Source organism: Misgurnus anguillicaudatus, chromosome 21 (genome assembly GCF_027580225.2).
Source record: "Misgurnus anguillicaudatus chromosome 21, ASM2758022v2, whole genome shotgun sequence".
In the NCBI taxonomy this organism is placed as follows: Eukaryota; Metazoa; Chordata; class Actinopteri; order Cypriniformes; family Cobitidae; genus Misgurnus; species Misgurnus anguillicaudatus.
In genome coordinates, this window is record NC_073357.2 from 11,722,501 (window position 1) to 11,742,500 (window position 20,000).

General features: G+C 40.1%; 39 non-coding genes and 1 pseudogene across 39 annotated transcripts in view; all 40 read right to left on the minus strand.

Annotated features, from left to right (window-relative positions):
* Window positions 1-1,169: 1,169 nt before the first annotated feature.
* Window positions 1,170-1,288, minus strand: LOC141358411 (5S ribosomal RNA). The gene has a single exon (XR_012364906.1). It is a non-coding gene; the product is annotated as a 5S ribosomal RNA (ribosomal RNA).
* A 141-nt stretch (window positions 1,289-1,429) lies between these two features.
* LOC141358266 (5S ribosomal RNA) lies at window positions 1,430-1,548 on the minus strand. The gene has a single exon (XR_012364755.1). It is a non-coding gene; the product is annotated as a 5S ribosomal RNA (ribosomal RNA).
* Window positions 1,549-1,689: 141 nt separating this feature from the next.
* On the minus strand, window positions 1,690-1,808 carry LOC141356934 (5S ribosomal RNA). The gene has a single exon (XR_012363406.1). It is a non-coding gene; the product is annotated as a 5S ribosomal RNA (ribosomal RNA).
* A 141-nt stretch (window positions 1,809-1,949) lies between these two features.
* Window positions 1,950-2,068, minus strand: LOC141358470 (5S ribosomal RNA). The gene has a single exon (XR_012364965.1). It is a non-coding gene; the product is annotated as a 5S ribosomal RNA (ribosomal RNA).
* Window positions 2,069-2,491: 423 nt separating this feature from the next.
* On the minus strand, window positions 2,492-2,610 carry LOC141354541 (5S ribosomal RNA). Its single transcript, XR_012360970.1, has one exon. It is a non-coding gene; the product is annotated as a 5S ribosomal RNA (ribosomal RNA).
* A 5,989-nt stretch (window positions 2,611-8,599) lies between these two features.
* Window positions 8,600-8,718, minus strand: LOC129416472 (5S ribosomal RNA). The gene has a single exon (XR_008635394.2). It is a non-coding gene; the product is annotated as a 5S ribosomal RNA (ribosomal RNA).
* Window positions 8,719-8,859: 141 nt separating this feature from the next.
* Window positions 8,860-8,978, minus strand: LOC141357246 (5S ribosomal RNA). The gene has a single exon (XR_012363729.1). It is a non-coding gene; the product is annotated as a 5S ribosomal RNA (ribosomal RNA).
* A 153-nt stretch (window positions 8,979-9,131) lies between these two features.
* On the minus strand, window positions 9,132-9,250 carry LOC129416154 (5S ribosomal RNA). The gene has a single exon (XR_008635184.2). It is a non-coding gene; the product is annotated as a 5S ribosomal RNA (ribosomal RNA).
* A 2,369-nt stretch (window positions 9,251-11,619) lies between these two features.
* On the minus strand, window positions 11,620-11,738 carry LOC141358412 (5S ribosomal RNA). Its single transcript, XR_012364907.1, has one exon. It is a non-coding gene; the product is annotated as a 5S ribosomal RNA (ribosomal RNA).
* A 141-nt stretch (window positions 11,739-11,879) lies between these two features.
* Window positions 11,880-11,998, minus strand: LOC141353862 (5S ribosomal RNA; annotated as a pseudogene).
* A 140-nt stretch (window positions 11,999-12,138) lies between these two features.
* On the minus strand, window positions 12,139-12,257 carry LOC141354542 (5S ribosomal RNA). The gene has a single exon (XR_012360971.1). It is a non-coding gene; the product is annotated as a 5S ribosomal RNA (ribosomal RNA).
* A 141-nt stretch (window positions 12,258-12,398) lies between these two features.
* Window positions 12,399-12,517, minus strand: LOC141357041 (5S ribosomal RNA). Its single transcript, XR_012363514.1, has one exon. It is a non-coding gene; the product is annotated as a 5S ribosomal RNA (ribosomal RNA).
* Window positions 12,518-12,658: 141 nt separating this feature from the next.
* On the minus strand, window positions 12,659-12,777 carry LOC141354543 (5S ribosomal RNA). The gene has a single exon (XR_012360972.1). It is a non-coding gene; the product is annotated as a 5S ribosomal RNA (ribosomal RNA).
* A 129-nt stretch (window positions 12,778-12,906) lies between these two features.
* LOC141357672 (5S ribosomal RNA) lies at window positions 12,907-13,025 on the minus strand. Its single transcript, XR_012364159.1, has one exon. It is a non-coding gene; the product is annotated as a 5S ribosomal RNA (ribosomal RNA).
* A 141-nt stretch (window positions 13,026-13,166) lies between these two features.
* LOC141354544 (5S ribosomal RNA) lies at window positions 13,167-13,285 on the minus strand. The gene has a single exon (XR_012360973.1). It is a non-coding gene; the product is annotated as a 5S ribosomal RNA (ribosomal RNA).
* A 141-nt stretch (window positions 13,286-13,426) lies between these two features.
* Window positions 13,427-13,545, minus strand: LOC141358267 (5S ribosomal RNA). Its single transcript, XR_012364756.1, has one exon. It is a non-coding gene; the product is annotated as a 5S ribosomal RNA (ribosomal RNA).
* A 141-nt stretch (window positions 13,546-13,686) lies between these two features.
* Window positions 13,687-13,805, minus strand: LOC141356936 (5S ribosomal RNA). Its single transcript, XR_012363408.1, has one exon. It is a non-coding gene; the product is annotated as a 5S ribosomal RNA (ribosomal RNA).
* Window positions 13,806-13,946: 141 nt separating this feature from the next.
* Window positions 13,947-14,065, minus strand: LOC141354545 (5S ribosomal RNA). Its single transcript, XR_012360974.1, has one exon. It is a non-coding gene; the product is annotated as a 5S ribosomal RNA (ribosomal RNA).
* A 141-nt stretch (window positions 14,066-14,206) lies between these two features.
* On the minus strand, window positions 14,207-14,325 carry LOC141356920 (5S ribosomal RNA). Its single transcript, XR_012363392.1, has one exon. It is a non-coding gene; the product is annotated as a 5S ribosomal RNA (ribosomal RNA).
* Window positions 14,326-14,466: 141 nt separating this feature from the next.
* LOC141358125 (5S ribosomal RNA) lies at window positions 14,467-14,585 on the minus strand. Its single transcript, XR_012364614.1, has one exon. It is a non-coding gene; the product is annotated as a 5S ribosomal RNA (ribosomal RNA).
* Window positions 14,586-14,726: 141 nt separating this feature from the next.
* Window positions 14,727-14,845, minus strand: LOC141354547 (5S ribosomal RNA). The gene has a single exon (XR_012360975.1). It is a non-coding gene; the product is annotated as a 5S ribosomal RNA (ribosomal RNA).
* Window positions 14,846-14,986: 141 nt separating this feature from the next.
* LOC141356994 (5S ribosomal RNA) lies at window positions 14,987-15,105 on the minus strand. Its single transcript, XR_012363466.1, has one exon. It is a non-coding gene; the product is annotated as a 5S ribosomal RNA (ribosomal RNA).
* Window positions 15,106-15,234: 129 nt separating this feature from the next.
* Window positions 15,235-15,353, minus strand: LOC141354548 (5S ribosomal RNA). The gene has a single exon (XR_012360976.1). It is a non-coding gene; the product is annotated as a 5S ribosomal RNA (ribosomal RNA).
* Window positions 15,354-15,486: 133 nt separating this feature from the next.
* LOC141354550 (5S ribosomal RNA) lies at window positions 15,487-15,605 on the minus strand. Its single transcript, XR_012360978.1, has one exon. It is a non-coding gene; the product is annotated as a 5S ribosomal RNA (ribosomal RNA).
* A 141-nt stretch (window positions 15,606-15,746) lies between these two features.
* Window positions 15,747-15,865, minus strand: LOC141358268 (5S ribosomal RNA). Its single transcript, XR_012364757.1, has one exon. It is a non-coding gene; the product is annotated as a 5S ribosomal RNA (ribosomal RNA).
* Window positions 15,866-16,006: 141 nt separating this feature from the next.
* On the minus strand, window positions 16,007-16,125 carry LOC141356937 (5S ribosomal RNA). Its single transcript, XR_012363409.1, has one exon. It is a non-coding gene; the product is annotated as a 5S ribosomal RNA (ribosomal RNA).
* Window positions 16,126-16,266: 141 nt separating this feature from the next.
* On the minus strand, window positions 16,267-16,385 carry LOC141354551 (5S ribosomal RNA). The gene has a single exon (XR_012360980.1). It is a non-coding gene; the product is annotated as a 5S ribosomal RNA (ribosomal RNA).
* Window positions 16,386-16,526: 141 nt separating this feature from the next.
* Window positions 16,527-16,645, minus strand: LOC141358346 (5S ribosomal RNA). The gene has a single exon (XR_012364840.1). It is a non-coding gene; the product is annotated as a 5S ribosomal RNA (ribosomal RNA).
* A 141-nt stretch (window positions 16,646-16,786) lies between these two features.
* On the minus strand, window positions 16,787-16,905 carry LOC141354552 (5S ribosomal RNA). The gene has a single exon (XR_012360981.1). It is a non-coding gene; the product is annotated as a 5S ribosomal RNA (ribosomal RNA).
* A 141-nt stretch (window positions 16,906-17,046) lies between these two features.
* On the minus strand, window positions 17,047-17,165 carry LOC141354553 (5S ribosomal RNA). The gene has a single exon (XR_012360982.1). It is a non-coding gene; the product is annotated as a 5S ribosomal RNA (ribosomal RNA).
* A 141-nt stretch (window positions 17,166-17,306) lies between these two features.
* On the minus strand, window positions 17,307-17,425 carry LOC141356995 (5S ribosomal RNA). The gene has a single exon (XR_012363467.1). It is a non-coding gene; the product is annotated as a 5S ribosomal RNA (ribosomal RNA).
* Window positions 17,426-17,554: 129 nt separating this feature from the next.
* On the minus strand, window positions 17,555-17,673 carry LOC141358289 (5S ribosomal RNA). The gene has a single exon (XR_012364777.1). It is a non-coding gene; the product is annotated as a 5S ribosomal RNA (ribosomal RNA).
* Window positions 17,674-17,814: 141 nt separating this feature from the next.
* On the minus strand, window positions 17,815-17,933 carry LOC141357247 (5S ribosomal RNA). The gene has a single exon (XR_012363730.1). It is a non-coding gene; the product is annotated as a 5S ribosomal RNA (ribosomal RNA).
* A 153-nt stretch (window positions 17,934-18,086) lies between these two features.
* LOC141354554 (5S ribosomal RNA) lies at window positions 18,087-18,205 on the minus strand. Its single transcript, XR_012360983.1, has one exon. It is a non-coding gene; the product is annotated as a 5S ribosomal RNA (ribosomal RNA).
* Window positions 18,206-18,346: 141 nt separating this feature from the next.
* Window positions 18,347-18,465, minus strand: LOC141358269 (5S ribosomal RNA). The gene has a single exon (XR_012364758.1). It is a non-coding gene; the product is annotated as a 5S ribosomal RNA (ribosomal RNA).
* A 141-nt stretch (window positions 18,466-18,606) lies between these two features.
* LOC141356938 (5S ribosomal RNA) lies at window positions 18,607-18,725 on the minus strand. The gene has a single exon (XR_012363410.1). It is a non-coding gene; the product is annotated as a 5S ribosomal RNA (ribosomal RNA).
* Window positions 18,726-18,866: 141 nt separating this feature from the next.
* On the minus strand, window positions 18,867-18,985 carry LOC141358471 (5S ribosomal RNA). Its single transcript, XR_012364966.1, has one exon. It is a non-coding gene; the product is annotated as a 5S ribosomal RNA (ribosomal RNA).
* A 423-nt stretch (window positions 18,986-19,408) lies between these two features.
* Window positions 19,409-19,527, minus strand: LOC141354555 (5S ribosomal RNA). Its single transcript, XR_012360984.1, has one exon. It is a non-coding gene; the product is annotated as a 5S ribosomal RNA (ribosomal RNA).
* A 129-nt stretch (window positions 19,528-19,656) lies between these two features.
* Window positions 19,657-19,775, minus strand: LOC141354556 (5S ribosomal RNA). Its single transcript, XR_012360985.1, has one exon. It is a non-coding gene; the product is annotated as a 5S ribosomal RNA (ribosomal RNA).
* Window positions 19,776-19,916: 141 nt separating this feature from the next.
* Window positions 19,917-20,000, minus strand: part of LOC141354557 (5S ribosomal RNA) — a 119-nt gene continuing 35 nt past the window's right edge. The window contains exon 1 of the ribosomal RNA XR_012360986.1: window positions 19,917-20,000. This exon is cut by the window's right edge and continues 35 nt beyond it. This is a non-coding gene — a ribosomal RNA (5S ribosomal RNA).

Here is a 20,000-nt window from a genome sequence, read left to right on the forward strand (position 1 = left end):
AAATCATTAATGTATAAGCTAAAGAGAATTGGGCCCAATATTGACCCTTGCGGTACTCCAGTTGATAGACCTACTAAATTAGAATTACAATTATCAATTTTTACTATTTGAGAACGAGAAGAAAGATAAGATTTGATCAAATTTACAGAATGTGTTGAGAAATTAAAATCATTTAATTTATGCAATAAATTATTATGGTTTATAGTGTCAAATGCTTTCTGTAAATCAAGAAATACAGCCCCTACCACACCACCTTTATCAATTAATGATTTTACCTTTTCTGTAAAGTAACATATGGCACTTTCTGTTGAGTAATTTGCCCTAAAACCAAATTGCATTGGATGTAATTGGAAGGAACTATTATTAAGGTAATCAATAATTTGTTTGGCCACTAGTTTTTCAAAAACCTTTGATATTATAGGTAGGACACTGATAGGCCTATAATTACAGGGTAAACAAGTGTCGCCTCCCTTAAATATGGGAGTCACGACCGCTGGTTTCCAAGAACTAGGGAATATCCCTTGATCTAATGAACAATTAATAATATGAGTTAAAGGGTTAACTATTGAAGAACTAATTTGTTTCAATAAGAGGGTGTCCATACCATAAATATCCTTAGCCCTTGATGACCTCAGAGACATTACCACTCTTTTAACCTCTAACGTAGTTACTGGTCTTAATACAAACGCTGTATCACTTGAATTAATTGTTTGTGAATACGGTTGTTGTATAGTAAAACTTTGAGCTATTTTATCCACTGACTCAACAAAATATTGATTAAAAGCCTGTGCCACATCAACTGGGTTCCGTAGCACTATATCATTGATCTTTAATTCAGCTGGACTTTTAGTTTTAGTATTATTTTTACCAGTCAGTTTTTTAATCTGACTCCATATTGTTTTTGAATTACCATGAGATTTTTCAATTATTGTAATAAAAAATCTGCCTTTGCTTTCCTTAATGTGCAAACTACCTTATTTCTTAACATTACAAATTTCTGTCTGTCATGAGCCATCTTTGATCTTATCGCTAATTTTAACACTTCAAGACTAATGTGGCAACGCCATGCCATCGGCGAACGCTTACAGAAAGGATGCTTTTCTGGAAAAAAATTATATGAATAAATAATTAAATAATTAATTAAATAAAGAATTAAATAAAGAATTAAATGCTTACAGCACCTGGTATTCCCAGGCGGTCTCCCATCCAAGTACTAACCAGGCCCGACACTGCTTGGCTTCCGAGATCAGACGAGAGCGGGCGTGCTCAGGGTGGTGTGGCCGTAAGCGAGCGCTGAATCGATTCGAGAGCCACTTCAAGACTAATGTGGCAACGCCATGCCATCGGCGAACGCTTACAGAAAGGATGCATTTCTGGAAAAAAATCATATGAATAAATAATTAAATAATTAATTAAATAAAGAATTAAATCCTTACAGCACCTGGTATTCCCAGGCGGTCTCCCATCCAAGTACTAACCAGGCCCGACCCTGCTTGGCTTCCGAGATCAGACGAGAGCGGGCGTGCTCAGGGTGGTGTGGCCGTAAGCGAGCGCTGACTCGATTCGAGAGCCACTTCAAGACTAATGTGGCAACGCCATGCCATCGGCGAACGCTTACAGAAAGGATGCATTTCTGGAAAAAAATCATATGAATAAATAATTAAATAATTAATTAAATAAAGAATTAAATGCTTACAGCACCTGGTATTCCCAGGCGGTCTCCCATCCAAGTACTAACCAGGCCCGACCCTGCTTGGCTTCCGAGATCAGACGAGAGCGGGCGTGCTCAGGGCGGTGTGGCCGTAAGCGAGCGCTGACTCGATTCGAGAGCCACTTCAAGACTAATGTGGCAACGCCATGCCATCGGCGAACGCTTACAGAAAGGATGCATTTTTGGAAAAAAATTATATGAATAAATAATTAAATAATTAATTAAATAAAGAATTAAATGCTTACAGCACCTGGTATTCCCAGGCGGTCTCCCATCCAAGTACTAACCAGGCCCGACCCTGCTTGGCTTCTGAGATCAGACGAGAGCGGGCGTGCTCAGGGTGGTGTGGCCGTAAGCGAGCGCTGAGTCGATTCGAGAGCCACTTCAAGACTAATGTGGCAACGCCATGCCAACGGCGAACGCTTACAGAAAGGATGCATTTCTGGAAAAAAATTATATGAATAAATAATTAAAGGAACAGTATGTAAGAAATGTATATCAATTAATCATAAAATGGCACTGATATGTCACTAGACATTAAGAAATAATTTTCATTTCAAATACTTATATCACTTACAACAGTGGTCCGGCCAGGATATTGTCATTTAAAAAGTGGAGTTGCAGCCCTCAACTGATGTTTATGTTGTCATTTTGTGTATTGGCCACCTGTTGGGTGATTGCAGTACCAGTTTTAGCCACAAGTTTTGTTATTGCAATACCAGTTTTGGCCACAATCCTACATACTGTTCCTTTAAATAATTAATTATATAAAGAATTAAATGCTTACAGCACCTGGTATTCCCAGGCGGTCTCCCATCCAAGTACTAACCAGGCCCGACCCTGCTTGGCTTCCGAGATCAGACGAGAGCGGGCGTGCTCAGGGTGGTGTGGCCGTAAGCGAGCGCTGACTCGATTCGAGAGCCACTTCAAGACTAATGTGGCAACGCCATGCCATCGGCGAACGCTTACAGAAAGGATGCATTTCTGGAAAAAAATTATATGAATAAATAATTAAATAATTAATTAAATAAAGAATTAAATGCTTACAGCACCTGGTATTCCCAGGCGGTCTCCCATCCAAGTACTAACCAGGCCCGACCCTGCTTGGCTTCCGAGATCAGACGAGAGCGGGCGTACTTTTTTTGTTTTTTTTTTTTTTTTTTTTTTTTTTATTGAATAATTTTCCTAACAATTACAAAGCATTTCATACAAAACCATTTGTTTTACACAAAAAAACAAAAAACAAAAAAAAAAACAACAACATCAAATATACTCTACCATGAAGTTAAATAGTTACATAAAAGAACAATGAGAAAGAAAACCTTTAAAATTATGTAAAAATGTGTCCCGTAACATCTGGCAATCTCCACTTTAAACCCTCTAAAATACTGCAAACCTTGGGCGTAAAAACATTGTAAAAAGCTTCTAACATATTCTCATGTTTAAAATAGGCATACAATCTTTCCATGTACATTTCAGTTTTTCTTTTAAAAACAGTCCATACATCAATTACAATTTTTTCTTTTTTTGCTGCAATTCGTCGTTCCCATATTGCACTTTTCATTAACATTACACATAAATTAATAAATTTCATGTTTTGACTTTTCCTTTTCCAACCAAACATCACCAATCTCTTCCATTCCATTTCATTCTCATTCCATTGTTCGTCCAATTCTTTGATTATGTCCTTACATTTGTTTAAAAAAGAGTCCAATTCTTTGCAGTACAAAAACAAATGTACAATTCCTTCTTCTTTTTCGTGACATACTTTACACATCGCACTTTGTTCCATTCCTATTTTGTTTAAAATCACATCAGTAAATACCACTTTATGTCTTATTGTGTACTCCAAGGACTCCAGTCTTGTTTCTACACATCTTCCCCTCATGTTTCTCCATATATCTTCCTGTTTTAAATTCACAAATTTCTGTAGCCAGAAGCAATTTACAATAGGTTCTTTAAAAACACTGTCTCTGAAAAAGCAATAAAACATCTTAATACTGCATTCTTTGAGAGTGTATACTTTTTCACCCAAATTCACTTGAATGTCTTTCTGTTCTTTTTCCTTTTCCATATTTTCTATTCTTTTAATCCACTCTTTGGGTATAGCTTGTTTAATTACTTCATACTTATTTATAATTTCTTGTTTGCTGTATTCCTCTTTTGCCTCATCCATTGCATCATACACACATTGTACAGGTAAGAAACCTTCTTTCACTTCATACATTACATCTTTTACTTTAGTTATTCCCACTTCCATCCATTTCTTAAAATAAATGACTTTGTCTTGTTTTAAAATCTTGTTGTTCAAGAACAGAGGTTGATTTAAAATGTTTTCTCTTCCTCGTGGGTCATATTCAATATTTGTTAAAAACTTCCCCCAAGCACTAAGCAATTCTCTATAAAACCCAGGTATTCTCTCTGTCATCCAACTTTTCGTTTTCATCCATAAAATTCCATCCTCCATGTTAAAATTTTCACATCTGTTTAAAAAAAATTTCATTGTTTTCTTCCATTCTGCCTTGTTTTCTTCTTGTAAATACTTTTTAACTGCTTTTACTCTTAGACTGTTTTTCCTTTGTTCTACATCCATTAATCCTAGACCGCCTTTTTCTATATCCCCTAAAATCGTGTTGTAAGCTATTCTTGGCGGTTTGCCGTTCCAAATAAAATCAAGAAAACATTTCTTCAACCTCTTTTCTATCCATATTGGCATTTCAGATAAGTATAAAACATACCACAATTTAGAAACCATTAAAACATTCAAAGTTAAAACCTTCCCCTTCAAGCTTAAAGTTCTTAATTTCCAAAAGTTTATTTTTCTTTCTATTCCTGATATCAGTTGTTCCCACATTTCATCTCTTGTTTTTTTCTCATTTTTCCCCAATAAAAGTCCTAAAATTTTCATTTCTTCTACCTCTTTAAAATTAAAATAATCATTTAAAAGCACAGCTTTGCCAAACCTCATGTACACTGTTTTATCCTCATTAACTTTACCTCCTGATGCTTTACAAAATTTCTTGACAACATTCATGGCCTCTTGTACACTTTCTTTCCTATTTACAATTATTGTTGTGTCATCTGCATACTGAAAAACTTTCCCTTCAGACATTATTCCCTCGATCTCAATTCCTGTTATTTTTGTATTTTCCTTTATAGCTAATCCCAGTGGTTCTGATACAAGTGAATATAACAGTGCCGAGAGTGGACAACCTTGCCGTATTGATCTCGTAATTTTAAAACATTCAGTTAAAAACCCATTGCATTTAATTTTTGTCAAAGCCCCCTTGTATAAGATTCTAATCCATTTGATAAAATTTTCCCCAAAACCAAAACTCTTTAAAACATCAAATAAAAAACCATGTTCCACCCTATCAAAAGCTTTTTCAAAATCTAAACTGATTATGTACCCATCCTTATTTTCTTGTTTTATGTACCATATCATGTCCCTTATACTCATTGTTATGTCAGCTATGTCTCTTCCTTTGACTGCATATGCTTGATTTGTTTTTATTATAGTTGGCATCACTTCCTTCAGTCTATTTGCTAAAACCTTTGCTATAATTTTAAAATCTGTGTTCAACATTGAAATTGGTCTATAGTTCTTTAAGTCTACCCTCTCCCCTTTCCTTTTATATATAATTTTCATCAAACCTATTCTCATCCTTTCATTTACTTCCTCTTTTTCAAAAATTTCCTTAAAAACCTCCTTTAAAATCTTTGTTAAAACCTCTTTAAAACATTTGTAAAATTCACTCCCCAAACCATCTATTCCCGGACTCTTCTTTCTGTTTAGTTGATCTATTGCTTGTTCAATCTCTTCATCTCTGAAATCATGGTCACATACATCTTTATCTTCTTTACTTAATTTTGATTTTATTAGATTTAATAATTGTTTTTTTTCTTTCTCCTCTTCACCTTGTGTACTGAAAAGGTCCTCATAAAAGGCCTTTATTTCTTTTAGAATATTTTCATTTCCTTGTACGATTTCCCCATTTTTCCCTCTTATCTCCTTTACAATCTCTGCTTTTCCTTTCTTTTTCTCTAGGTCAAAATAAAACTTTGTACATTTCTCTCCTTCCACCATATATTTTGCTTTACTTCTTAATCTTGCTCCTTCATATTCTTTTTCCTCTATTTCCTTTAATCTTTCCTCAATTTCTCTTATCTTTTGTATGTCTTTGTTTTCTTTAGCTAGTTCTTTTTCTAAGTCTGTTTTCATTTCTTTTTTCTTATATCTCTTACATTTTTGTATTAGGCTACAGTATTTAATTGAGAATTTTTTTATTAAAAACTTTACGTTTTCCCACCATATTCTCTTACTCTCTTCATACATTTTACTTTCCTTTTCTCTTTCTATAATTTGTTTGATTTCTGAAACATAATCTTTATTTTTAAGAATCTCTGTATTTAAAACCCATACCCCCGGCCCTCTTTGTATTTTGTCCCAATCAATTTTAAAAAATAACAACTTATGATCACTTAAACTTGTTTCTTCATACTTAATCTTTTCAATAAAATTTTCCACATTCCTATTACATAAAATAAAATCAATTCTTGTTTTGCACACAAACTGTCCCACTATTTGTCGTCTTGAAAACTCTTTTTTTGTTTCGTTCCTTTCTCTCCATACATCAATCATTTTATTTTCTTCCATTAAAACCTTTAATTCTTTTCTCCCCGCATCACTTTTAAAAACCATTCCCTCTGCCATATCTTGTTTACTAAAAACTGTATTAAAATCCCCCATCATTACAATTTCTTTATATTTCTTTAAAAAACCTCTTAAAACAAAAAAAAAATCTTTTTTTTCCTTCTCTTCTGTTGGTGCATGTACATTTACTATAACCATTTCCTTTTCATCATATTTTGTCTCTACAATCATACATTTTCCTATATTGTCTTTATATACAATTTTGCTTCTTTTAAAAACCTCCTCTTTCATTAAAAAAGCAACTCCTCTTCCACATCTTCCATCACCATTGTTATATAAAATTCCTCCAGCCCATCTCCTTTGAAAATCCTTCATCACATTCTCTTTCCAGTTCGTTTCTTGTAGTGCAATGATATCTTCGTGTTTACATCTTTCAATTACTTTTTCAAATTTTCTCACGTCCAGCAGTCCTCTTGCATTAAAAGTCACACAACTTAAAACCATTAAAAGAAAAATTAAATACCTAAAAACCATTGTCTCACTTCATCTCCTCCAGTCCCTTTAAAACTTCATACCTATTTACACATTTCATTTGTCCTTTTTTCATCACTTTTTTCTTAGCAAACTGTACATTTGGTGTTACCTTTAATGTTCTTCTTCTTGTTTGTGCTCTTCCGTCTCTGCTTTTCTCCAATACTTGTGCTCTTCCGTCTCTGCTTTTCTCCAATACTGCTGCTTCTTCCATATCTTTATTGTCAATCCCGCTGCTCTCTACTATCTCATTTTGTCCTTCTTTGTCCATCGTATCTAAAAGACTTGTAAAACTTGCAGAAATTTCAATTGGTGTCCATGTACCATCATCTCCTTGTGAATTGTCCTTCTCGTTTTCCACTTCTTTATCCTCTGTTGTCTGTTCCTCTATTGTTATTCCCTTTTCCATTTCATTTGCTCCATCAGTGTGTTGTTGTTCTTCATTTTCATTTTCTTCTCCATCGTTCCCTTCATGCATTTGACTGTCCACCTGTTTTTGTGATCCTCCTTCCCCTCCATCCATCCAACACTCACATTTATTTAAATAGTCTTGGCAGTCCGGGCACTTAACAGTGTTACAGTCCCTTGCGAAATGTCCCCTCTCCTCACATTTGTAGCACTTAAAATCAGGGCAATCTTTCATTAGATGGTCTGGGCTCATGCACAGCCGACAGGTTTTCACCTGATGGCTGTGCATCACCCTAAAATATTGCGGCCCTTCCGCTGTTTCCAGCTTCGTGCTGTATGGGAGTGAAACCACTTCCCTGGGAAACCTCACTCTCGCAAACCTTGTCCCGTCCTCGATTCCAGTGCCCGGATACAGCCTTCTTTTAATTTTTGATATTGGCAAAACGCCCCAACCTTGCAATTTTTCTAAAATTTCGTTATCCTCCAGGTAAACAGGCAAATGCATGAAGGAAACGACATATTCTCTGTTTTGTAATCTCCTCACCTCACAGTTTGTTCCTTTTATCATTAGTCCATCCATTAACTCATCACACATTTCCTCCTTCTCCAGGGTCAGTTCATATTCCTTATTTTGTCTTGGTCTTACTGCCAGAACGTTTCCTTCTCCAATTTTCTCTGCTATCACTTTAATTATATCCTCCGCCTTTACTCCATTAGCATTGTCCACATTTACAATCACTGTTGCTTCCTTCATGTATTTCCTTTGCTCAAAATTCCTAACACCTGTATCCTTTTGGTTTCCAGCTCGTGGTCGATGTTCAGGTCCAGTGTCATTGCCGTTCCGTTTCTCCGCCGCCATTTCCAGGTCATTAGCCGTAGGTCCGTCCATTTCAAATGAAAAACAAACACGAAAAACAAAAACAAACAAACAAAACCACGAAAAATCACGATTTAACCACCCTCCAGCCAGCCAAAAGCTGCTGTTAGGTGGTTTAAACAAAAAAAATCACTAACAAACAAAACTCAATCGATATACAAATAAAAAACTACAAACACTAACAAACATAAACAATGAGAGAGCCTTCCTCTCTCTACTGCAGCCAACTCACTTCCTGATTGCTCAATAGCGCCCTCAGGGTGGTGTGGCCGTAAGCGAGCGCTGACTCGATTCGAGAGCCACTTCAAGACTTATGTGGCAACGGCATGCCATCGGCGAACGCTTACAGAAAGGATGCATTTCTGGAAAAAAATTATATGAATAAATAATTAAATAATTAATTAAATAAAGAATTAAATGCTTACAGCACCTGGTATTCCCAGGCGGTCTCCCATCCAAGTACTAACCAGGCCCGACCCTGCTTGGCTTCCGAGATCAGACGAGAGCGGGCGTGCTCAGGGTGGTGTGGCCGTAAGCGAGCGCTGACTCGATTCGAGAGCCACTTCAAGACTAATGTGGCAACGCCATGCCATCGGCGAACGCTTACAGAAAGGATGCATTTCTGGGGAAAAATTTTATGAATAAATAATTAAATAATTAATTAAATAAAGAATTAAATGCTTACAGCACCTGGTATTCCCAGGCGGTCTCCCATCCAAGTACTAACCAGGCCCGACCCTGCTTGGCTTCCGAGATCAGACGAGAGCGGGCGTGCTCAGGGTGGTGTGGCCGTAAACGAGCGCTGACTCGATTCGAGAGCCACTTCAAGACTAATGTGGCAACGCCATGCCATCGGCGAACGCTTACAGAAAGGATGCTTTTCTGGAAAAAAATTATATGAATAAATAATTAAATAATTAATTAAATAAAGAATTAAATAAAGAATTAAATGCTTACAGCACCTGGTATTCCCAGGCGGTCTCCCATCCAAGTACTAACCAGGCCCGACCCTGCTTGGCTTCCGAGATCAGACGAGAGCGGGCGTGCTAAGGGTGGTGTGGCCGTAAGCGAGCGCTGACTCGATTCGAGAGCCACTTTTTTTTTTTTTTTTTTTTTTTATTTATTTATTTAGAAAAGGGACAGTGTACATTAATTAACATTTGTATATGTAAATGTACCCAAATTAGCCCTAGGGCTAGTTTTCATTGGTAGTCCCTTTGCCAGATGTTATTAGGCTCCAAGCTAAAACAAAAATGGTTAAACATTACAACAATACATCAATACATTACAGCAATCAACAGTTAAAATTCATGAACACCTCTATTAAACACAATTAAATACAACAAGTCTATACTAGATTTAATATTATAAGTAATCCTAATAAAAATAATAATAAACGTAGCAACATTAATGTTCACATTGTTGGTTATGAAGAAGCCATTTCTTAAGATTAAACTTAAAAGAGAGAAACGATGAGCACTCTCTAATTGAGTGAGGTACAGCATTCCACTGATGTGAAGCTCTGAATGAAAAAACAGTTTGACCAAATTTTGTTCTCCTACGTGGAATTATACAATCTGCTCTTATTGCACCTCTTGTAATTCTGTTTTCAGCAGATTTAAATATTATAAAATCAGCCAAAGAAGGAGGAGCCATACCATGCATAATCTTATAAACTAAACAACAATTTTTAAAATTGATTAGATTTTCCCAATTAAACAAATTATACTTATTTAAAATGTTACAATGATGAAAGCTAAATTGTTTTTTATCTAAAATTTTAAGTGCTTGTTTGTATAGGGATTCTAAAGGTTTTAAGACTGTCAGATGTGTATTCGACCAAATTGTCAAACAATATGTGACCTGAGAAAGAATCATTGAGTGGAAATATATCTTTGCTGCCTCATTTGACAAGCAATTTCTAATAAACCTAAAATTGACCAGGTTAAACTTAATCTGTTTGCAAACTTTTTTTATGTGAATTTTAAAACTAAGACAGGAATCCAAATGTACCCCTAGATATTTATATTCTGATACAACCTGTAATCTCTCTCCTGAAATAAAAATGTCCTGGTTTATATTAGGGTTATGTCCTTTAGAAAAAAACATACCAACTGTTTTTGACACATTTAACCTCAAAAAAACTCTGATTAAGCCAGGATGTAACTTTTACCATAACATCTGTCAACTTTTTTATTACCTCTTCTGAATTTTTTCCGTGTGTAAAGATGACTGTATCGTCAGCATACATTAAGATATTACATTGTTCACACTCTTTGGGTAAATCATTAATGTATAAGCTAAAGAGAATTGGGCCCAATATTGACCCTTGCGGTACTCCAGTTGATAGACCTACTAAATTAGAATTACAATTATCAATTTTTACTATTTGAGAACGAGAAGAAAGATAAGATTTGATCAAATTTACAGAATGTGTTGAGAAATTAAAATCATTTAATTTATGCAATAAATTATTATGGTTTATAGTGTCAAATGCTTTCTGTAAATCAAGAAATACAGCCCCTACCACACCACCTTTATCAATTAATGATTTTACCTTTTCTGTAAAGTAACATATGGCACTTTCTGTTGAGTAATTTGCCCTAAAACCAAATTGCATTGGATGTAATTGGAAGGAACTATTATTAAGGTAATCAATAATTTGTTTGGCCACTAGTTTTTCAAAAACCTTTGATATTATAGGTAGGACACTGATAGGCCTATAATTACAGGGTAAACAAGTGTCGCCTCCCTTAAATATGGGAGTCACGACCGCTGGTTTCCAAGAACTAGGGAATATCCCTTGATCTAATGAACAATTAATAATATGAGTTAAAGGGTTAACTATTGAAGAACTAATTTGTTTCAATAAGAGGGTGTCCATACCATAAATATCCTTAGCCCTTGATGACCTCAGAGACATTACCACTCTTTTAACCTCTAACGTAGTTACTGGTCTTAATACAAACGCTGTATCACTTGAATTAATTGTTTGTGAATACGGTTGTTGTATAGTAAAACTTTGAGCTATTTTATCCACTGACTCAACAAAATATTGATTAAAAGCCTGTGCCACATCAACTGGGTTCCGTAGCACTATATCATTGATCTTTAATTCAGCTGGACTTTTAGTTTTAGTATTATTTTTACCAGTCAGTTTTTTAATCTGACTCCATATTGTTTTTGAATTACCATGAGATTTTTCAATTATTGTAATAAAAAATCTGCCTTTGCTTTCCTTAATGTGCAAACTACCTTATTTCTTAACATTACAAATTTCTGTCTGTCATGAGCCATCTTTGATCTTATCGCTAATTTTAACACTTCAAGAGTAATGTGGCAACGCCATGCCATCGGCGAACGCTTACAGAAAGGATGCATTTCTGGAAAAAATTATATGAATAAATAATTAAATAATTAATTAAATAAAGAATTAAATGCTTACAGCACCTGGTATTCCCAGGCGGTCTCCCATCCAAGTACTAACCAGGCCCGACACTGCTTGGCTTCCGAGATCAGACGAGAGCGGGCGTGCTCAGGGTGGTGTGGCCGTAAGCGAGCGCTGACTCGATTCGAGAGCCACTTCAAGACTAATGTGGCAACGCCATGCCATCGGCGAACGCTTACAGAAAGGATGCATTTCTGGAAAAAAATTATATGAATAAATAATTAAATAATTAATTAAATAAAGAATTAAATGCTTACAGCACCTGGTATTCCCAGGCGGTCTCCCATCCAAGTACTAACCAGGCCCGACCCTGCTTGGCTTCCGAGATCAGCCGAAAGCGGGCGTGCTCAGGGTGGTGTGGCCGTAAGCGAGCGCTGACTCGATTCGAGAGCCACTTCAAGACTAATGTGGCAACGCCATGCCATCGGCGAACGCTTACAGAAAGGATGCATTTCTGGAAAAAATTATATGAATAAATAATTAAATAATTAATTAAATAAAGAATTAAATGCTTACAGCACCTGGTATTCCCAGGCGGTCTCCCATCCAAGTACTAACCAGGCCCGACCCTGCTTGGCTTCCGAGATCAGACGAGAGCGGGCGTGCTCAGGGTGGTGTGGCCGTAAGCGAGCGTTGACTCGATTCGAGAGCCACTTCAAGACTAATGTGGCAACGCCATGCCATCGGCGAACGCTTACAGAAAGAATACATTTCTGGAAAAAAATTATATGAATAAATAATTAAATAATTAATTAAATAAAGAATCAAACGCTTACAGCACCTGGTATTCCCAGGCGGTCTCCCATCCAAGTACTAACCAGGCCCGACCCTGCTTGGCTTCCGAGATCAGACGAGAGCGGGCGTGCTCAGGGTGGTGTGGCCGTAAGCGAGCGCTGACTCGATTCGAGAGCCACTTCAAGACTAATGTGGCAACGCCATGCCATCGGCGAACGCTTACAGAAAGGATGCATTTCTGGAAAAAAATTATATGAATAAATAATTAAATAATTAATTAAATAAAGAATTAAATGCTTACAGCACCTGGTATTCCCAGGCGGTCTCCCATCCAAGTACTAACCAGGCCCGACCCTGCTTGGCTTCCGAGATCAGACGAGAGCGGGCGTGCTCAGGGTGGTGTGGCCGTAAGCGAGCGCTGGCTCGATTCGAGAGCCACTTCAAGACTAATGTGGCAACGGCATGCCATCGGCGAACGCTTACAGAAAGGATGCATTTCTGGAAAAAAATTATATGAATAAATAATTAAATAATTAATTAAATGCTTACAGCACCTGGTATTCCTAGGCGGTCTCCCATCCAAGTACTAACCAGGCCCGACCCTGCTTGGCTTCCGAGATCAGACGAGAGCGGGCGTGCTCAGGGTGGTGTGGCCGTAAGCGAGCGCTGACTCGATTCCAGAGCCACTTCAAGACTAATGTGGCAACACCATGCCATCGGCGAACGCTTACAGAAAGGATGCATTTCTGGAAAAAAATTATATGAATAAATAATTAAATAATTAATTAAATAAAGAATTAAATGCTTACAGCACCTGGTATTCCCAGGCGGTCTCCCATCCAAGTACTAACCAGGCCCGACCCTGCTTGGCTTCCGAGATCAGACGAGAGCGGGCGTGCTCAGGGTGGTGTGGCCGTAAGCGAGCGCTGACTCGATTCGAGAGCCACTTCAAGACTAATGTGGCAACGCCATGCCATCGGCGAACGCTTACAGAAAGGATGCATTTCTGGAAAAAAATCATATGAATAAATAATTAAATAATTAATTAAATAAAGAAATAAATCCTTACAGCACCTGGTATTCCCAGGCGGTCTCCCATCCAAGTACTAACCAGGCCCGACCCTGCTTGGCTTCCGAGATCAGACGAGAGCGGGCGTGCTCAGGGTGGTGTGGCCGTAAGCGAGCGCTGACTCGATTCGAGAGCCACTTCAAGACTAATGTGGCAACGCCATGCCATCGGCGAACGCTTACAGAAAGGATGCATTTCTGGAAAAAAATCATATGAATAAATAATTAAATAATTAATTAAATAAAGAATTAAATGCTTACAGCACCTGGTATTCCCAGGCGGTCTCCCATCCAAGTACTAACCAGGCCCGACCCTGCTTGGCTTCCGAGATCAGACGAGAGCGGGCGTGCTCAGGGCGGTGTGGCCGTAAGCGAGCGCTGACTCAATTCGAGAGCCACTTCAAGACTAATGTGGCAACGCCATGCCATCGGCGAACGCTTACAGAAAGGATGCATTTCAGGAAAAAAATCATATGAATAAATAATTAAATAATTAATTAAATAAAGAATTAAATGCTTACAGCACCTGGTATTCCCAGGCGGTCTCCCATCCAAGTACTAACCAGGCCCGACCCTGCTTGGCTTCCGAGATCAGACGAGAGCGGGCGTGCTCAGGGTGGTGTGGCCGTAAGCGAGCGCTGACTCGATTCGAGAGCCACTTCAAGACTAATGTGGCAACGCCATGCCATCGGCGAACGCTTACAGAAAGGATGCATTTCTGGAAAAAAATTATATGAATAAATAATTAAATAATTAATTAAATAAAGAATTAAATGCTTACAGCACCTGGTATTCCCAGGCGGTCTCCCATCCAAGTACTAACCAGGCCCGACCCTGCTTGGCTTCCGAGATCAGACGAGAGCGGGCGTGCCCAGGGTGGTGTGGCCGTAAGCGAGCGCTGAGTCGATTCGAGAGCCACTTCAAGACTAATGTGGCAACGCCATGCCATCGGCGAACGCTTACAGAAAGGATGCATTTCTGGAAAAAAATTATATGAATAAATAATTAAATAATTAATTAAATAAAGAATTAAATGCTTACAGCACCTGGTATTCCCAGGCGGTCTCCCATCCAAGTACTAACCAGGCCCGACCCTGCTTGGCTTCCGAGATCAGACGAGAGCGGGCGTGCTCAGGGTGGTGTGGCCGTAACCGAGCGCTGACTCGATTCGAGAGCCACTTCAAGACTAATGTGGCAACGCCATGCCATCGGCGAACGCTTACAGAAAGGATGCATTTCAGGAAAAAAATTATATGAATAAATAATTAAATAATTAATTAAATAAAGAATTAAATGCTTACAGCACCTGGTATTCCCAGGCGGTCTCCCATCCAAGTACTAACCAGGCCCGACCCTGCTTGGCTTCCGAGATCAGACGAGAGCGGGCGTGCTCAGGGTGGTGTGGCCGTAAGCGAGCGCTGACTCGATTCGAGAGCCACTTCAAGACTAATGTGGCAACGCCATGCCATCGGCGAACGCTTACAGAAAGGATGCATTTCTGGAAAAAAATTATATGAATAAATAATTATATAATTAATTAAATAAAGAATTAAATGCTTACAGCACCTGGTATTCCCAGGCGGTCTCCCATCCAAGTACTAACCAGGCCCGACCCTGCTTGGCTTCCGAGATCAGACGAGAGCGGGCGTGCTCAGGGTGGTGTGGCTGTAAGCGAGCGCTGACTCGATTCGAGAGCCACTTCAAGACTAATGTGGCAACGCCATGCCATCGGCGAACGCTTACAGAAAGGATGCATTTCTGGAAAAAAATTATATGAATAAATAATTAAATAATTAATTAAATGCTTACAGCACCTGGTATTCCCAGGCGGTCTCCCATCCAAGTACTAACCAGGCCCGACCCTGCTTGGCTTCCGAGATCAGACGAGAGCGGGCGTGCTCAGGGTGGTGTGGCCGTAAGCGAGCGCTGACTCGATTCGAGAGCCACTTCAAGACTAATGTGGCAACACCATGCCATCGGCGAACGCTTACAGAAAGGATGCATTTCTGGAAAAAAATTATATGAATAAATAATTAATTAAATAAAGAATTAAATGCTTACAGCACCTGGTATTCCCAGGCGGTCTCCCATCCAAGTACTAACCAGGCCCGACCCTGCTTGGCTTCCGAGATCAGACGAGAGCGGGCGTGCTCAGGGTGGTGTGGCCGTAAGCGAGCGCTGACTCGATTCGAGAGCCACTTCAAGACTAATGTGGCAACGCCATGCCATCGGCGAACGCTTACAGAAAGGATGCATTTCTGGAAAAAAATCATATGAATAAATAATTAAATAATTAATTAAATAAAGAATTAAATCCTTACAGCACCTGGTATTCCCAGGCGGTCTCCCATCCAAGTACTAACCAGGCCCGACCCTGCTTGGCTTCCGAGATCAGACGAGAGCGGGCGTGCTCAGGGTGGTGTGGCCGTAAGCGAGCGCTGACTCGATTCGAGAGCCACTTCAAGACTAATGTGGCAACGCCATGCCATCGGCGAACGCTTACAGAAAGGATGCATTTCTGGAAAAAAATCATATGAATAAATAATTAAATAATTAATTAAATAAAGAATTAAATGCTTACAGCACCTGGTATTCCCAGGCGGTCTCCCATCCAAGTACTAACCAGGCCCGACCCTGCTTGGCTTCCGAGATCAGACGAGAGCGGGCGTGCTCAGGGCGGTGTGGCCGTAAGCGAGCGCTGACTCAATTCGAGAGCCACTTCAAGACTAATGTGGCAACGCCATGCCATCGGCGAACGCTTACAGAAAGGATGCATTTCAGGAAAAAAATCATATGAATAAATAATTAAATAATTAATTAAATAAAGAATTAAATGCTTACAGCACCTGGTATTCCCAGGCGGTCTCCCATCCAAGTACTAACCAGGCCCGACCCTGCTTGGCTTCCGAGATCAGACGAGAGCGGGCGTGCTCAGGGTGGTGTGGCCGTAAGCGAGCGCTGACTCGATTCGAGAGCCACTTCAAGACTAATGTGGCAACGCCATGCCATCGGCGAACGCTTACAGAAAGGATGCATTTCTGGAAAAAAATTATATGAATAAATAATTAAATAATTAATTAAATAAAGAATTAAATGCTTACAGCACCTGGTATTCCCAGGCGGTCTCCCATCCAAGTACTAACCAGGCCCGACCCTGCTTGGCTTCCGAGATCAGACAAGAGCGGGCGTGCCCAGGGTGGTGTGGCCGTAAGCGAGCGCTGAGTCGATTCGAGAGCCACTTCAAGACTAATGTGGCAACGCCATGCCATCGGCGAACGCTTACAGAAAGGATGCATTTCTGGAAAAAAATTATATGAATAAATAATTAAATAATTAATTAAATAAAGAATTAAATGCTTACAGCACCTGGTATTCCCAGGCGGTCTCCCATCCAAGTACTAACCAGGCCCGACCCTGCTTGGCTTCCGAGATCAGACGAGAGCGGGCGTGCTCAGGGTGGTGTGGCCGTAAGCGAGCGCTGCCTCGATTCGAGAGCCACTTCAAGACTAATGTGGCAACGCCATGCCATCGGCGAACGCTTACAGAAAGGATGCATTTCTGGAAAAAAATTATATGAATAAATAATTAAATAATTAATTAAATAAAGAATTAAATGCTTACAGCACCTGGTATTCCCAGGCGGTCTCCCATCCAAGTACTAACCAGGCCCGACCCTGCTTGGCTTCCGAGATCAGACGAGAGCGGGCGTGCTCAGGGTGGTGTGGCCGTAAGCGAGCGCTGACTCGATTCGAGAGCCACTTCAAGACTAATGTGGCAACGCCATGCCATCGGCGAACGCTTACAGAAAGGATGCATTTCTGGAAAAAAATTATATGAATAAATAATTATATAATTAATTAAATAAAGAATTAAATGCTTACAGCACCTGGTATTCCCAGGCGGTCTCCCATCCAAGTACTAACCAGGCCCGACCCTGCTTGGCTTCCGAGATCAGACGAGAGCGGGCGTGCTCAGGGTGGTGTGGCTGTAAGCGAGCGCTGACTCGATTCGAGAGCCACTTCAAGACTAATGTGGCAACGCCATGCCATCGGCGAACGCTTACAGAAAGGATGCATTTCTGGAAAAAAATTATATGAATAAATAATTAAATAATTAATTAAATGCTTACAGCACCTGGTATTCCCAGGCGGTCTCCCATCCAAGTACTAACCAGGCCCGACCCTGCTTGGCTTCCGAGATCAGACGAGAGCGGGCGTGCTGAGGGTGGTGTGGCCGTAAGCGAGCACTGATTCGATTCGAGAGCCACTTCAAGACTAATGTGGCAACGCCATGCCATCGGCGAACGCTTACAGAAAGGATGCATTTCTGGGAAAAAATTATATGAATAAATAATTAAATAATTAATTAAATAAAGAATTAAATGCTTACAGCACCTGGTATTCCCAGGCGGTCTCCCATCCAAGTACTAACCAGGCCCGACCCTGCTTGGCTTCCGAGATCAGACGAGAGCGGGCGTGCTCAGGGTGGTGTGGCCGTAAACGAGCGCTGACTCGATTCGAGAGCCACTTCAAGACTAATGTGGCAACGCCATGCCATCGGCGAACGCTTACAGAAAGGATGCTTTTCTGGAAAAAAATTATATGAATAAATAATTAAATAATTAATTAAATAAAGAATTAAATAAAGAATTAAATGCTTACAGCACCTGGTATTCCCAGGCGGTCTCCCATCCAAGTACTAACCAGGCCCGACCCTGCTTGGCTTCCGAGATCAGACGAGAGCGGGCGTGCTCAGGGTGGTGTGGCCGTAAGCGAGCGCTGAATCGATTCGAGAGCCACTTCAAGACTAATGTGGCAACGCCATGCCATCGGCGAACGCTTACAGAAAGGATGCATTTCTGGAAAAAAATCATATGAATAAATAATTAAATAATTAATTAAATAAAGAATTAAATCCTTACAGCACCTGGTATTCCCAGGCGGTCTCCCATCCAAGTACTAACCAGGCCCGACCCTGCTTGGCTTCCGAGATCAGACGAGAGCGGGCGTGCTCAGGGTGGTGTGGCCGTAAGCGAGCGCTGACTCGATTCGAGAGCCACTTCAAGACTAATGTGGCAACGCCATGCCATCGGCGAACGCTTACAGAAAGGATGCATTTCTGGAAAAAAATCATATGAATAAATAATTAAATAATTAATTAAATAAAGAATTAAATGCTTACAGCACCTGGTATTCCCAGGCGGTCTCCCATCCAAGTACTAACCAGGCCCGACCCTGCTTGGCTTCCGAGATCAGACGAGAGCGGGCGTGCTCAGGGCGGTGTGGCCGTAAGCGAGCGCTGACTCGATTCGAGAGCCACTTCAAGACTAATGTGGCAACGCCATGCCATCGGCGAACGCTTACAGAAAGGATGCATTTTTGGAAAAAAATTATATGAATAAATAATTAAATAATTAATTAAATAAAGAATTAAATGCTTACAGCACCTGGTATTCCCAGGCGGTCTCCCATCCAAGTACTAACCAGGCCCGACCCTGCTTGGCTTCTGAGATCAGACGAGAGCGGGCGTGCTCAGGGTGGTGTGGCCGTAAGCGAGCGCTGAGTCGATTCGAGAGCCACTTCAAGACTAATGTGGCAACGCCATGCCAACGGCGAACGCTTACAGAAAGGATGCATTTCTGGAAAAAAATTATATGAATAAATAATTAAAGGAACAGTATGTAAGAAATGTATATCAATTAATCATAAAATGGCACTGATATGTCACTAGACATTAAGAAATAATTTTAATTTCAAAAACTTATATCACTGACAACAGTGGTCCAGCCAGGATATTGTCATTTAAAAAGTGGAGTTGCAGCCCTCAACTGATGTTTATGTTGTCATTTTGTGTATTGGCCACCTGTTGGGTGATTGCAGTACCAGTTTTAGCCACAAGTTTTGTTATTGCAATACCAGTTTTGGCCACAATCCTACATACTGTTCCTTTAAATAATTAATTATATAAAGAATTAAATGCTTACAGCACCTGGTATTCCCAGGCGGTCTCCCATCCAAGTACTAACCAGGCCCGACCCTGCTTGGCTTCCGAGATCAGACGAGAGCGGGCGTGCTCAGGGTGGTGTGGCCGTAAGCGAGCGCTGACTCGATTCGAGAGCCACTTCAAGACTAATGTGGCAACGCCATGCCATCGGCGAACGCTTACAGAAAGGATGCATTTCTGGAAAAAAATTATATGAATAAATAATTAAATAATTAATTAAATGCTTACAGCACCTGGTATTCCCAGGCGGTCTCCCATCCAAGTACTAACCAGGCCCGACCCTGCTTGGCTTCCGAGATCAGACGAGAGCGGGCGTGCTCAGGGTGGTGTGGCCGTAAGCGAGCGCTGACTTGATTCGAGAGCCACTTCAAGACTAATGTGGCAACACCATGCCATCGGCGAACGCTTACAGAAAGGATGCATTTCAGGAAAAAAATCATATGAATAAATAATTAAATAATTAATTAAATAAAGAATTAAATGCTTACAGCACCTGGTATTCCCAGGCGGTCTCCCATCCAAGTACTAACCAGGCCCGACCCTGCTTGGCTTCCGAGATCAGACG